General features: G+C 35.3%; 1 long non-coding RNA gene and 1 pseudogene across 1 annotated transcript; one reads left to right on the top strand and one right to left on the bottom strand.

Annotated features, from left to right (window-relative positions):
- Nucleotides 1–2715: 2715 nt before the first annotated feature.
- Nucleotides 2716–4004, top strand: LOC114745909 (uncharacterized). Its single transcript, XR_003740240.1, has 3 exons — nt 2716–2760; nt 3849–3911; nt 3990–4004. It is a non-coding gene; the product is annotated as an uncharacterized LOC114745909 (long non-coding RNA).
- Nucleotides 4005–5471: 1467 nt separating this feature from the next.
- On the bottom strand, nt 5472–11065 carry LOC114745911 (heat shock 70 kDa protein 16-like; annotated as a pseudogene).
- Between the last annotated feature and the right edge of the window lie 4002 nt (nt 11066–15067).

The following is a 15067-nucleotide window of genomic DNA, read 5'->3' as shown; positions in this document are numbered from 1 at the left end:
GGTCTAAAAGCATTATATATTTATGGCAATAGTTATATATCTTGTTAATATCATATTGCAATAATTGTGTTGGCAAAACTTAGGTTTTTGTAAGTACACAAATACATATTGAAATAGATATTTAATTTGATATTTTGAGAAATCATTACACGATGTCATTTTATTCTAAAAAATTGAACATAAAAAACAAATATAATTAATAATCATTGAAATAATTTCAAAATGAAAATTATTTAAAAATCTAAATGGAAAATTTTTTTTAATAAAAAGTTCGAATGTGTGTTAAAATGATAAAAAATAAAGAGATGTATATTATATTTTTAAAAATTCATCATCCTTCAATTTATATTGTTATAACTGGATTTAAATACAAGTGAGTCATCTTGCAGCTATATATCATTCTTCTATTTGCAGTGGTATTCTCTTATATAAAAAATAATTACGACCTTTTTTATTGAAAAAATTATATAACAATGGGTGAATCCGGACGGACCGAACTGGCCAGCCCGCGTTTTACTTTTCCACGGTTCACCCAACCCTCGTTCACCGACCCGCCAAATTATTCTACTTTCATCAATTGCCCTCCATTTTCTTCTCAAATTCAAAACCCAACTCTTCGGATCTTTCGTTTACATTTCATCTTTCACTTCCCATTCCGTGTAGTTCTGCTTCGATGGCAGATTGTGAAAGCTCCTCCTTCTCTCTCGGTCTTGATTTGGATCACACTGTCGATGAATCAGCTCCTCGTTCTCCGCTCAGTCCTACCGTGCTTCTGCGCGCGCGGAGGATGAGGAAGGCTTCGGCCCCGATGTGGCCGAGTCCGACCCGGGATGGCTCCTGACCCACCACCTCGGATTCTGAAGAGGCTACGCCGAGGGCCAGGTGATGGGTCGCGTCGTCCGTCCAGAGGCAGAGGGGCTTCCGTCGGGTTTGACGGTGATGATGATATCGAGGATTTCTCTGACGAGGAAGACCTTCACGGTAACAGCTTATACCTGTCGCCTCTCTTCTATCTGCTCTTCTTGTCTTGGATTTCGTAATAACGTTTCTCAAAAGAGGAGGTTCCTTGATTGGAAGGGTCAGTACTTTGTTGTGCATTTATTGATCTTTTATATAGTCGGGAGGCAGGGAAAATTGAAAGAAGTCTCATTGAATTAATACCTGTTTCGAACTGAACTTAATAGCGTTCCCGAAGGAGAAGGTGGGGGTTGGAAATTCTCTTTCCTTCGATCCTTCTAGTTTTGCATCACTATTCGGTGGTTCTTAGGATATATGATTTGAGAACTACTTCATTAGTTCAAGTAATTAGGCCTCTCTAGGTGTTTAGAATCATTAGGTCTTCAATGGGTGCAGCCATATAAATTGTTATCACCTTTTAATACAGTGAAATACCAAACCCTATCGATTATAACATCTGTTAATGGACATGGTTCGATGAACCCCATATTTCAGTCCTTGCATTATAGTTACTCTTCCCTGTGTGCAAATTTCAAATCATATTTTGATTTGCTTATGCTTTATTTGTCACTAAATTTATTGTGTTTCTTCCATGTCAGGTCAAGCACGCCCATCAAAATGGAATCAACCTTTATGTAGCAGCTCCAAAGTTTCATTGAAGGGTCTGGAGTTTTAACTACTCATTCATCTGGAAACTGCAAACAAAAGAAAATAAAAGAATCTTCAGGAGGTGTCCTGGGTTCTGCCACAATGGAGATGGGCCAGAGTGGGTTGATGTTTCCAAAGTTGACAACTAGTCCTCTTCGTAGGTTTCAGTTACTGATTTGATTTGATTGATCTGAGGCCTGTAAGTGAAGATGTTAGGGTTGGCCACAAGATTGATCATGCTTCAAGGAACCATCATGTAAGTCAAGCGAATTTGTAACTTCTTTTGACCAAAGTAGAAAAGCATCAATTAGGAGGCACCAAAATCAGGATCTATGGAAAGATTTCTCTCCAGTGAAGAGCTTTTCAATTCCAACACCTGCACTGAATGAGGTTTGGAAGAATACTTCCGTTCTGCAATGGACAAAGACATGGAAACACCAGTATCCACAAGTCACAATGAGAGCTTGTTGAGTCCACCAGCTGTCAAAGGAATGAACAAATATGGAATTCAGCTTATCCACCTCCTCCAGCCCATCAATATTTTTTCCACAAGGATCCAAGAATAGGCAATTAGTTCGAAGTCGCCTGTGCTTTTATCCGCTAGGGGTTGACAAAGTGAACCACAACCTAACGCATCACATATTGATTACATGTACATTCTGTCGACTTTTTATCTGACCATTGGCATCTATTGGTATTAGTTTTAAAATGATAGACTAATCTCTGGAGGCTATGATGCATTATGGGTTTATTTTGATTCAGGGGACAATTTGGCAATGGAGAAGCTTCCAAAAGAAAGGGAAGTTCGGAATGGTTGTGTTGAGAAAAGTTCGACTAGAGGGAAGAAAGAAACAAAAAGAAGTGGCTGTTGAAGAAACTGTTCATGCTTCTGGGGGCTGGGTGACTCCGAAAATTAATTCTTCTTTAGACGGTGGGGAATCTTCTAAGAGGACAGCAGCCAAAAGAAGTAAAACAAAAACTTTGTCAAAGGAAAAAGTAAAGCAAACATGCCTGCTTCTTCAGAAATCTTGCATGCTTCTGCAAATGGGTGGAACCAAAGAACTGTGCCAACAGGCCGAAGGATGCAGGCAGAAGACGTGTTCAAGCAAAGGTAAATCTGTGGGTCATTGGTTTACGGCATCAGATGGAAGAAAGGTGAGCCAGACTGATACTTTCATATTTTGTTTAGTGTTTTTAATGTGGTCAACTAATTGAAATTATTCACTTGACTGATGCGGCACATTCAGGCATAGAAATGATGTCTACTGATTGATTAAAAATGGTAACTTTATGATTATCATGTGAGGAAAATCCTTCTTGTATGCTGTAAGGATACTAATGGATATAGTGAAATGTAGGAGCATCACGTATCATGATTTTTGTCTTCGGTGGAAATAGTGCTGTGTGATTTGATCCTTGGAATTCCTTTCTAGTATAACACAATGCCCTTAATTTACCTTTGTATATGCCAACATCTAGACAATAACTAATTTGTTACTCTCATTCTGCCTTTTTTTTCTTTTGTTTTTTTTTTTTTGGGTCTGGCATTCTGTAAGATACCATTGCTTCAATTGCTATATATTTAATATGTAGCACTAGGTTGGCTATTCTACTCTTCTAGTTCTTAATGTAAGATCTCATTAATTAATTGAATAGATTAAGAATGTTAGTTAAATTATTTAATATGATATGTTTTTTCTAAGACACTTAAGTATCTTTCTTAATTCCCTCCATCCCTCTCTTATTTGATCATTATTGGGGGAATATCAATAAGGTTAATTTGGAAAAAAATTGATAAACATGTTGAATAAGTCTTACATATAGGACTAATATTAACTCCCTAATTAGATCCTACATTAAGGACTGGAAGAGTATTTTTTATAATCAATGCATAATGGATAGTTTTTGGTTATTGCTTTTCAAATTTCTCAATACTGCTGACAGTTATGCGCACTGCGTGGTATGGCTCTTCTAACCACCAGCAAACTTCTCCATGTCCAAATGTAGTTGTTATGTTTTGATGAAGGTTTAAATGTTAAATTTTGATGGCTTGTACAGCAATATATTAGACTGTCTTCACTATTTGAACATATAATGGCAATAATGCTAATGCTGCTGGCTTGCATTTATCTTGTAGTTATCATTAATTGAAATTTATCAAGTGAATGGCTTAAATATGCGATTATTAGTTCAAAGCATAGTTTGGCATATTACGTGAGATCTTGATCCTCTGTTCATTGCAGGTATATGTCACCAAAGATGGGCAGGAGTTGACAGGCCGAGCTGCTTATAGGCATTATCGGAGGGTAAATGTGAATTGCATCCTCTAGTGATTGCTGTATTTGTCGGATGGATCTGGCTCTGAATGACTTTGAATTTTGCAGGAAAGTGGGTCAGGATTCAAAAAATCAAAGAAGGGAACCAGTGCCAAGAAGAAAACGAACTGAATCTTAGTGTAAAGCCGTTGGTTCCTGTCTGTCTTTCCCACATCTTGCACATTAGTCATAGATCTCATGGCAAGATTTTGGTTCAATTACCACCGGGTTCTTTTTATGTGTTGAGGAAATTGGCAAACAGCTAGTTAACACGCGCGGAATCTGATTCGGGGCTCTTGTTGCATGGTGAAGTGACCGGGATAAAATTCACACAAACAATTCCCTGTCATCTAAGGCCATTTGATGTCGACCGAATTCCCTATGCCGAGTTCTTCTAGAGCTACCCAAGTGGTTCTGTAGATTCTAGAGTTGTGGTCCTACTGGTCAACAGTGCCCAACAAAGATGGACCAAGGCCCTAGATTGTCTGAAATTTCTTCTCATGCATGTATATTTCCAGATGTGGACGTCTGGGATGTTGAATTTCCTGATAATCATGAATGTTCTATGCAGTTTCAATGCTTTTTAGCAGCTCAAGAACATGGCAGACTAAGAGTTGACTTGCAAGCCAGAAAGTTGATGACCAATAGGATTTTGTCTAAAGTCATCATTGATGTCTTAATCCAGGGGGACCGAAGCTTAAAGAAACTGGCAAGAAAAGTTGAAGAATTGCATGTTGAAGTGGTAAGTTCAGTGGTTTTGATTTAATTTGTGACTGGGATTCAGTTGAGAATGTGAAGTATGAGCTCAAGACTCAGTACATACAGGCATATCAGCAAATAACTTGACTAACCAAGGTAGACGAAGTCAGGCAGGCAATGGGAGGAACTAAAAATCAGACTACAAAAATGAATACACACGCTCATATATGCATGTATAAGCATCCCCCTATACGTGTATTCTCTTCAGAAGTGCCTCTCGCAAAGACGAAAGGGTCCTAGAATACTTATAATTGTTTTTGTTCGGTAGAACATTCTTTAGAATTGTTGACGCACGACAAGCATCATAAAGAAGGCTGTTTATAAATTTTGTCACCAAAAAAAAGGCGGTTTGCTGCTGGCAATTCATTTTCAATTTTTTATATATAAATATATATCATTTTATTTGGTAAATAAAAATTTTGAAACAGAGAAACCCAAAATTAAACTAAGCTTTTTTTTTTTAACCAAAAAATTTAAACTGAACCTTGGAGATAAGCATTGCATGACAGTTGAAGCAGTTGTTCGTTACTTAATCCATTCCTTTCATTATATGTCTGATTTTATTATTATAGGAACGCTATTGCTTTTGGTGTTAATTCGTCAACAGTTAACTAGAGTTGCATGGTAAAGATGGATAACATAACATTTGCCTCAAGAACACTATACGTAATCCTAAATAGTATAAAGCACAATTTATTGATAACTTCGTCGCCAAGTATTTGCTCAACTGGTTTGAGTTGGATGGACATCAGAAAAAGGTACAGTGGACAACTCTAGATGTGCCAACAGAAATGAGAGAACACAAAAATGAGTTGCAAGCTTTAGAACACACAAATATTTGATCCATATAACCTAATCAATCCACCTACTTGAACCTATTCACTTTCCAGAACAAAAAGACAAAGAACCAGAAAAGAAAAAGAGAAAATTTAGTCAGGAGTATAATGAAAATTTGTGTCTTTGCCTATCAATATCAAGAGATTCATCAAAGGTGACTGGAAGTATCTGGCTTGTCTTTGCCTTTGTCCTCTGGAACTGTTGACGAACCCTTGGATCCCAGCACCTGTTGGCACAACCTGACAGCCACAAATATAACATTGATGATAATCTGAAATAAAATCATGATGACCCGGGTCCAAAAAAAAAAAAGAAAGAAGTAAAATCATGATGACCGACATGTAAGAGAGCGGAACAATGTTTTCTACACACACACACAATGCTATCCTACACGTTATTTATGGGGCGATTGCTTAGAGATCGACGATCTCCAAGATTGACTTTTCACTATTCCACCTAAAAACGCTAAGATTTAGGTTATTTTACCATTGACATAAATTTTCCTAGCAGTATGACCCATGCAACAGGAAAATAACGAGTATCAAATAGGGTAACAGAGAGATCAAGCATCATACAGTTTCAAATCCTCCGCCTTGCTTTTAATATCACTTGACCATATAATTGGGTCATTGTCCTTAGGCAAGGAATCTTGTTGCTGTAATTTCTCTCTCAGCCACTGCTCTGCTTTATCGCACTCGTTTATGATCTGAAACAACAAAGCCAAATTACTTTGGATTTTTGAGCAGACTCGCTATAATATCTACTGGCTTGCGTATTGACGTACCAATTCTTTATGCTGGGGAAGGAGGGAATCTGCAGACTTGCGGTGATCCACAATGCACTTCAACAGATCTCTTGTAGCTTGTGCTCTTGCTTCTTCATCTTTATACCGATTCTCAATTGGATCCACAAGCTACAGGAATTAAGATATATATATATATTATGATTATGATGGGAAAAAATGCATGGGTATAAAAAGACAAGCAGCAGCATTGGAGAAGTAAAATTAAACCTTCTTTATATCTTCTAGTCTTTCTGAGTAAGCCACCTCAGTTTCATCATCACCATCCTCATAAAGCCACTCTTCAGTCTCTTGCAGACTTCTAGATATGCCTTCCCTCTCTTGGTCACTTGCAAAGCTCCGGTAGGTGTCAAAGAGCTATCCATATATGCAATTATATAGTTTATATTTAAATCAAAGCCCATCAAGAAAATAGACGCATACGTTTTAAAAGCTTGTATATGACAAGTAGCATGGAGAAAGACGTAAAAATGTTTGACAGGAATGGGTGTTCAACTCATGGCATCCACAGCTTGGCACTCTACACAGTCTCAAAAACCAGTTCTTCACTAACTACAGAACAGGGTATCTCATTTGATAAACTTATTAGTCTCACCGTTTCAGAAAAATGAAAGAGAGATCTGTCAGTATCAAGTAATTATGACCACATGAAAAGCAAAACCATGTATCAAAGGAGATGAATTGGATGACTGCATGAATAATATACCCTGAATAACAAACCAGTCATATGTGTACGTCTCATGAACACAAGTAGGTACCTTACTCCTCATCTCGTAAATATAGGACTCCAAGCTATTCTTCTTTTCTTTGGTTCGCTCCACAGCTCTGTCCTGTTGAGTCAACAGGAGCTCTTTGTCATGAGCTTCCAAGATCTCAGCCTTGGTCATTCCACCATAGATGTTCTCACTCACTGGCACATGTCTTTTGGTAGTTTTATCTTTCCTCACAGAATCAGCCTGAAAAGGCACAGTAGTCAAATTTTCACTCCAAAGTTCTAACATCCATATAAATGATATCTGTGACCCAATCCATATCCAAGTAGGAAAAAAACAGGGACATGCTATCAACAGAAGACAAAATTTCGCTCCAGAATAAAAAATGAATTAAAAAACAAAAATAATTTATTGCATGATTCCCATACAAGAAAAATAATCAGAGGCAGAGAGATGACAATAATACTCACAGATTTATGAGAAGATTCATCCTTTCTATTGTTAGTGTCCTCACCATTTGCTACTGTCTCATTAGTGATAGGGTCAACATCCATTGATTCATTATTTGAATGGTCATTACCCTTTATACCATCTACCTGATCTTCAAGCATCTGAAACCATGAAAAAGTTTATGCACATCACAATAGCTCTGAGAGTAACAAAAAATGGACAGAGATCAAAATGAGGCTTCTTACTTACTGTAGCTGATTCGACAGTGACAATGCCATGCAGATTTAGTTGAACTCTAACTTTAATCCTTGTCTTACTGCCATGGGACCCATGGAAAGGACCAATCTACATAGAAATGGCCAGTGAATACATAAGCAAATAACGAGGAGAAGGCATGAAGAAGAAACAATGTATGACAAAGCTATAGTGTAGCACGAAAAATGGAAACGCCTAGCAACCAATCAGAACTGTTACTCTGTAGTCCTCAAAAAATCAACAAGATGTAAGCATGCAGATGTAGCATGACAACTAACGCATCATGCTACATCTAGGATAATTAGGACAAGGGATGGCAGTATCAATGTCCTGTAATATCAAAGATGGTTTTGTCTAATGAAAATGTTATTAGACAGAACCAAAATTATAGCTTGTCATTTTACTGCATGATCAATTTTGGATAATTATTTGAGATGATGTTACATCTATTGCATTTCCTCATGCTCCAAAATACATCATGATTACAACAAATGCATACATGCATAAAGAAGGTTCATTTGGACTGCAATATTTTGTAACTCAGCCCCTATTGTACTTTTAAATAAGAATATGGGATAGTTTAATAGCTAATGAAATTGACCCCTTGTTGAAGAATAAGAAAAGGGATTTTGTTGATTCGCATGAGCTTAAGATCCACAAAAAGTGATGGTCTTTGATGCATCCAAGGAAACTAGATTAGACCAAACACTTGGTGATGGTTGCATGAAAAAATGTACAACATTTAAACTAGATTATCGACTGCAATAATTTTACAGCTCAAAAGTGGGAAACTATAGAGGTGATCATCGTAACAAATCTACCATTACCCAAATGCAATTTTTTTCTTGAGAAATTAGAATGTTCTATAAGAATCATTGAGCTCATGGAAGCTATGTTGCTATATTGCACACCTTTTACACACCCAAAATAGATAAATGAAAAAAAGGACATAAAGAAACAGGCCAAGGATGGCCAAAGAAGTCAGTTAAAGCTCGGGCACATGCACACATGAAAGATCTGAAGTCCTTCACGTTAGTAACATGTTTAGAGTAAGGGTAGTGGTAGTGCATACCGTGAAGCAACTGATTTTAGGAGATGTCCCCGGTGGCAGTTCATTTGGATTAGCATAGAACGCTTCCAAATGGAACAAACTACTTCGGTGAAATGTTAGAACTTTAACACTTGGAATGGATTGCCCCTTTGGGAAAAGTATGCCATTTGATACTGCACTAATTGGACCATCATCTGACGAAAGTCCAATGGAGAATGGATTTAAATCCAGGACCTGTAAAAAAAAAAAAAAAAAAAAAAAGTTACTAACCTTTAAGAATATATACCATAAACAAAGATTTAAGCCTACAGTGCAGGATATCTTTGAGAATATGAAGTGTGAGAATTTTCAATTCAAACCGGAAAACAAGTAGACACGGGATGGCTGCACAAAGAATTAACATAGAATAGTATAAGAATCAATGTTTTGTCCTGTAATACAAACCTCATATTCTCTAACACGGAAAACAGGACTTAGCATTGCACACTGAAGAGCACAGCCACGAGCCACACATTCACTTGCATTCAATTTTCGGCTGGGTTCTCTCCTGAACTTAGAAGTTAATAATCTAGCTATGGCAGGAACCCTAGAACCTGAGCCAACTAGCTCTACGGAATCGATCTTATCTGCAGTTAGTCTTGCATCAATTAATGCTTTATGGCATGGAACACAAATCTTCTCCAATAACCCTGATGCCAACTTCTCGAATTCCTCCCTCTTGATGAAGCCCTTGACATCTTTCTCATCCATCAAGCACTCAATGTTTAAAGCTGCCTCATTATTTGCACTCAAAACTTTCTTCAACTTCTCACATGCTGTGCGCAACCTGATACATGCCTTGACATTAGAGTACACGTCAATGCTGTACTGTTCCTTAAACTGTGCTGCAAAATGACTAAAGAGAACCTCATCAAAATCTCTTCCCCCTAAATCCCTATCAAAAGCGTGGGAAAGTATCTTCATTTTCCCAGACTCAAATGCTGCAATGGAGACCTGAGTATCACAGTGACCAATGTCCACAATGCCACATAGGTTGGACCTGTTCCAGGAAAATCTGTTTTGTAAATTCCATAACCAAGAGCAGTTGCAGTACAATCATGAATCAATCTCACAGGCTTCAAACCAGCAACCCTTGCTGCGTCAAGATATGCCCGTCTCTGCAAGTCTGAAAAGTATGATGGGATCCCAATAACACAGTCTGAAATTGGCATTTCCAAATCCTTTTCAGTTAGAGTTTTCAAATGAGCAAGGAGCATTGCTAAAATTTGAACTGGTGTAAATGTATGAGTCTCCTTGAGATATTTCAAGTGAACCAAAATGCCACCATCTTGGCCTTCAGAAGTTTCAACCGGGAGCATTTTCAGCTCATTTTGCACATCAGGGTCTGCATATTTTCTCCCTATCAGCCTCTTCACTTGAGATATTGTAGACTTGATGTTCATCATAGCAGATGCAGCACCAGCTGACCCCATAAATCTTTGCTTCTCCCCAAAGCAGACCACTGAAGGGGTTTCGCGTTTGGATTCATCATTCAGTAAAACATCAATCCCACGTTGCTTCACTACAGCAATGACACAGTTCTCATTTCCAATGTCAAACCCCACCACACTCATTGTCACCAATCGTCTGTCGTATATGAAATAACCAACGACAACTTCAACCCACTTCCCTTACTCTACTTCGCTAACAATCCGCCAAATTCCGCAGAAGTTGACCCAGAAATGTAACCTTCACTTCCTGCAAAAAGAAGTCAGCGGAACAATTCATTAACCCAAGTATTTGTGAATTGCAAGCAAAAAGTCATTTAAAAAAATAGAATGAACCGAATACACTTGTGCTGATACTTCATTTGATTGCCCACGACTACAGGGAAGAAAATAGAGAGGAAATGGGGGCAAACATAAAATTCAAGAGTGAACGGGTAAGGGGAAGAGAAAAACCAGAAATCTAAACCAAACTCAGAATTGAAAAGGCGCCATCGATAAATTTCCCTCACTCCCATCATTGAAAACTGTTCATGGTTTCAATGTAACAAGAAGCACAAGGAAAATTTGAGGCAAACTGGAAACTAGAATATTAACGGATGACGTAAAACACCTGCTTCAGTTAGGTTTGCTTGGATGAGAATGACGAATATTCGAATCCAGAAATACTTAGAATTCGCACTTCACAGTTAATACGAGAATTCGCTCTTCACATTATGCAGGCGATGATGGGAAAATGAAAATTCTTCGCTTCGCACGCCCAAGACCAGACCAACACAGATACCGTCCTTCAAAGCTCAGACATTGATACAAAAGCTCTCTAATTTGCGTTAAAAGAAAATATATCAAATTTCATTTGCTACTTTTAACCTTTTGTACTTCGCATCATAAAATAATAATAATCATAATAATAGTAATAACCATCTTCACACATTTACACTAACAGATAAATTTTTGTTATGGCTGGTTCGGGAATTTTCTTGTTACACCGCCTCTTATATTTAATATAAGATTGAATTGACTAATTTTAAGAGACTAAGAGAGTTAAAAATTATTCAATTATAATATATGTTATATGATCTTTCTGAAACACATATATATCATTAGATATACTACTTCTGGTTTTTAATGTAAAAACTTGTTTGACTTTTTTTTATGATAAATATAATACCTCAATCTATTTTTTTTCATATTTATTCATTTTTTAATATAGTTTTAGTAATAATGATAGTTTTAGCCAATAAACTTGATTAGTAAAAATATTTTAAGAAAGGTAATATCTATTTATTACAAATAATTAAATTAACTAGTTTTCTTAATTTACTCAAATTAATCAACTAGTTCTTATATTAAGGACTAGAAATAGTATATCGATTTATAAGCAAGACAAATTTGTTAAAAAAATAATAAATATAAGTACTTTAAAATAATTTTTTATTTTTTTTATTTTTTTCAAATTAATTAACTATATTATATGGAATCAGAAGTTAGTATTTGTTATAAAAATAACTTTTGATGTGTGATGTTAATGTGAACATTTTTGAATACTTTAGAGTTAAGAACCGTTCAGTTCTCAAAAAGGAAGAAGTTAAGATCTCTTAAGATTTTTTGGGCATAATTAAGTAAACAAAATTGAAATCAATCAATATCATAATAAAAAAAAATTGAAATCAATATTCTAATATTAAAATGAAAGTCCATTTACCACGTTTTTTTTTTTTGCCAACAAGTCTCTTTACCGAGTTATTTGGTAATCACGAAGTATCAAAAGAAAAAAAAACTGGAACCCTGAGGGGTTAGGTCAGCTGGTCAGGGTTGTCCTAGTTTAACCACGGGTCTCGAGTTCGAATTGTGGGAATGCAGCACCCTTAGGGGCCAGAGGGCATCGACCGGAAGGTTCCTTGCATGCCTTCGATCCGGATTAGTCTGGGACAGTTGACACGCCTGAAAGATAGCTATTGTCCTGGGATACCAGATGGAGAAATAAAAAAAAAAAAACTGGTATGATGCAATTATGATCTTTATTAACCAAAATTAATGAATAACTGTTGGCGATCGTTGTGTTAATTAATTTTTTGAATTGAAAGTAACTTCGGTTAAAAAAAAAAGTAATATTATTCTCGCACAGGCGTAAAGATGAAAAGTACATAATTGCCAACACTGCTGAAGCTAACATAAAATAATCTTGAACTTTTTTGTAGGTTCAACAATGATCATTCCTTTTGAGTTGTATTAATTAGTCCTACACTTTGTTTTATTACTGATTAAAAGAAAAAAGGCGAATTATATATATTTTTTATTATAAAAATGGAAACAATTTGGAGACAAAAGCTAAATTATTTTAGAAGATTTGATTTGGGAAAATTTTATTTAATTATTTTAAGATATGATTTTGTTTTTCTGGGGGTCCAAGGCTTCGTGATGGAACCTCAGGCTTTTCTACTGCACTTTATTGGGCCCATCTGATGAATGGGCTTCCCATGTCGTTGAAAACGTAAGTCTTCATGGGCCGACCTGACAGGCAAAACTGGTCCAGCCTTTAAAGTGGACTTGGGCCCACATGATCGGTAACATGAAAGTTTAATCAGCCCATAAACATGATGAATATCAATATAAAGCAGACTATAAAATGTATAGTCAAGAAACCCCCAAAAAAAAAAGAAGATAAAATAAAAATGTGTGGAATATCAATATAAAACTAAAATGTGGCCTTCACCAGAAAAATCAAAATGTGGAGCGAATAGTATTGTACACAAGTTGTGAATGATGAGGCTTATTTTGGACTTTATGCAAATAAATAACACGCTTCAATTTGAGTCACTATATAATGTAATTTCCATAGCAAATTGATCAGCCTCTATTGATATTTTATTTTCTATTTAAAATATGTAAAACTTAGAGTTGAACATCATTTTTTTCACCTAAATTATTTTAGGAGTGGCACTAGTCAGCCTAACCTATTTATTTGATCACTATTGCATTTTTTTAAACTCAAGTCCGATCTTGTTTAAGGCGCCAGAGAACTTGTCATCTAGTTACCACCTCCCATCATTAGAGCCAGTTGAGAGCTCATAAATAAAATCTCAATCTACCTTGTAAATAATATGTCAATATGTTTTGTTGCTCAGTTTTATAATTTTTTTTCCTGAAAATATCTCTATTATTTGTAAGGAGTTTCTATCAATAGGTAGTTTTAATACACATGATTAAAAATAATAGTTTAGCAAAACCAACACGCATTTGTTACAAATAACTAACTTAATTAGTTTTCTTAATATTCTCAAATCAGTTATCTAGCTCTTAAATTTTATGACTAAAGCTGGTACTATCGCTGGTCTTTAATAGAAATGCTAGTTTGACTTTTAGTTTGGTACTAAATATAATATTTTAATTCACTTTGTCTCTTATATTTACCTATTTTTTCTAAGATAGTTCTTATAATAATTACACATATTAAATATTTTATCCCATGGTAGTTCTAGCTAACACATGGGTTTAGCAAGGATATTTTAGAAAATACAACATCTACTTATTATAAATAACTAATTTAACTAATTTTTTAATATACTCAAATTAGTCAACTAGTTTTTATATTAAGAATTAGAGATAATATTTATTAATTAAAAAACATAGCAAAGTCATCATAAGGTATAGATATTTATCCTAATTTGTCAACTATGCACTTGTTAGACAAGATAAAAACTCTCATCTTACATGAATATTACTTTTAATCCTTAATATAAGAACTAGTTGATTAATTTGAATAAATTAAGAAAGTTTGTTAAGTTGGTTATTTGTAATAAATATGTGTTGTCTTTTCTAAACTACTTTTACCAATCATGTGCAATAGGTAGAACCACCATTTGATGAAATATTTAGCATAAGCAACTATTACAATAATTACCTTACAAAAATAGATAAATACAAGAGATAAAATGAATTAGAGTCTTATATTTACTACTCCTCCGGTCCTAATTATAAGACCCAATTGACTTATTTGAGGAGATTAAGGAAGAAAGTTAAGTTGGTTATTTATAATAAATAAGTGTTGTTATTCCTAAAATATCCTTGCTAATTAAGTATATTAGCTAAAACTATCATTATTAGAAGGATTATATTGGAAAAAAATGCATAAATATAAAAGAGAAAATGGATTGGGTCTTATAATTAGGACCAAATGAAAAGTCAAATTGGGTCTTATAATAAAGATCGGAGGAATATCATATTAAAAGTTAATATAGCTTTTATATTAAGAATCAGAAATAATATTAGTATTAGTTAACGTCAAAACATGAAGGTTACAATGTTTTGGTTGGAAACAAAAAAGCGAGAAGCGTCTCAACTAATAGTGCTACCACAAGTTTTGCATGTTTGTTATCGTTAACTACATGATCCACAACTTATGAATACATGTATAACTTGTGATACTGCTCTCCTTAGTTGTCCATTATAATTGCAAGCTAAAAGGCATTTTTTAAACTGAGACCACTCCGATCAAAATTAAATAAATGTTTCGTTAAAAAAAATTCAAAAAGAGATATAAAGCCAACGCGTTTCTTCCACTCAAAATCTTTTTAGCATCACAAGTGAAACAATAAAAAAATATATATATGAAAGAAAAATGGCTCGATATTAATGAACAGTGTTCACACACAACATGATTTGCATGGGGACAACATGAGAAACCAAGGCCACGTGGCAGATAACGAAGATGGGTGTGGGGAATATTAGTGGTCCTAATTAATAACAAGCACGAGGAGATAAAACAACCAAACGTGGCATCCAAAAGATAATGG

This window comes from Neltuma alba, unplaced genomic scaffold, assembly GCF_004799145.2.
Source record: "Neltuma alba isolate B1F8T4 unplaced genomic scaffold, ASM479914v2 tig00004860_pilon, whole genome shotgun sequence".
Lineage (NCBI taxonomy): Eukaryota > Viridiplantae > Streptophyta > Magnoliopsida > Fabales > Fabaceae > Neltuma > Neltuma alba.
The sequence above is the reverse complement of the archived record's forward strand: the minus strand, read 5'-3'. Positions and strand labels throughout refer to the sequence as shown.